Below are 1618 nucleotides of genomic sequence, written 5' to 3' on the forward strand. Positions count from 1 at the left end.
ATGTTGATCATCTTTTCATGTGTCTGTTTAGGTCTTTTTCCTACTTTTTGATTTGGTTTATTGTTTCTGTGGTTGAGTTGTATGAACTGCTTGTATATTTTGGAAGTTAATCTTTTGTCAGTTGTTTCCTTTGCTATTATTTCCTCTCATTCTGAGGGTTGTCTTTTCACCTTGCTTATAGTTTCCATTGCTGTGCAAAAGCTTTTAAGGTCCCACTTGTTTACTTTTGCTTTTATTTTCATTACTCCAGGAGATGGGCCATAAAGGATCTTGCTTTGATTGATGTCACTAAGTGTTCTGCCTATGTTTTCCTCTATGAGCTTTATAGTTTCTGGACTTTTATTTAGGTTGTTAATCCATTTGGAGTTTATCTTCATGTATTTTGTTAGGAAGTGTTCTAATTTCATTTTTTTTACATGTAACTGTCCAGTTTTCCCAGCACCACTTATCAAAGAGGATTTCTTTGCCCCATTGTATGTTCTTGCCTCCTTTGTCAAAAATAAGGTACTCATAGGTGTGTGGATTTATCTCTAGGTTGTCTGTTTTGTTCCATTAGTCTATATTTCTGTTTATGTGCCAGCTCCATACTGTCTTGAGGACTGTAGCTTTGTAGTATAATCTGAAGTCAAGAAGTTTGATTCCTCCAGCTCCATTCTTCTTTCTCAAGACTGCTTTGGCTATTCAGGGTCTTTTTGTTTCCATATAAATTGTGAAATTTGTTGTTCTAATTCTGTGAAAAATGCCTTTGGTAATTTGAAAGGTATTGGATTGAATCTGTAGATTTCATTTGGTAGTACAGTCTTTTTCACAATATTGATTCTTCCTACCCAGGAACATGGAATATTTCTCCGTCTGTTTAAATCACCTTTGATTTCTTTCATCAGTGTCTTATAATTTTCTGTACATAGTTCTTTTTTGTCTCCTTAGGTAGGTTTATTCCTAGATATTTTATTCTTTTTATTGCAATGGTGAATTGGATTGATTCCTTAATTTCTCCTTCTGATTTTTCATTGTTATTATATAGGAATGCAAGTGATTTCTGTGTGTTGATTTTATATCCTGCGACTTTGCTAAATTCACTTATTAGCACTAGTAGACTTCTCAGAGTATCTTTAGGATATTCTATGTATAGTAACACGTCATCTGCAGAAATTGAGAGCTTTACATCTTCTTTTCCCATCTGAATTCCTTTTATATCTTTTTCTTCTCTAATTGCAATAGCTGCTGCTGCTGCTGCTAAGTCACTTCAGTTGTGTCCGACTCGGTGCGACATAGATGGCAGCCCACCAGGCTCCCCCGTCCCTAGGATTCTCCAGGTAAGAACACTGGAGTGGGTTGCCATTTCCTTCTCCAATGCATGAAAGTGAAAAGTGAAAGTGAAGTTGCTCAGTTGTGTCTGACTCTGTGACCCCGTGGACTGCAGCCCACCAGGCTCCTCCACCCATGGGACCTTCCAGGCAAGAGTACTGGAGTGGGTTGCCTCTCCAACTGCCATAGCTAGTACTTCCAAAACTATGTTGAATAATAGAAGTGAGAGTGGACACCCTTGTCTTGTTCCTGATCTTAGGGGGAATGCTTTCAGTTTTTCACCATTGAGAATAATGTTTGTTTTGTTCTT

Source organism: Bison bison, unplaced genomic scaffold (genome assembly GCF_000754665.1).
Source record: "Bison bison bison isolate TAMUID 2011002044 unplaced genomic scaffold, Bison_UMD1.0 scf7180017864268, whole genome shotgun sequence".
Lineage (NCBI taxonomy): Eukaryota > Metazoa > Chordata > Mammalia > Artiodactyla > Bovidae > Bison > Bison bison.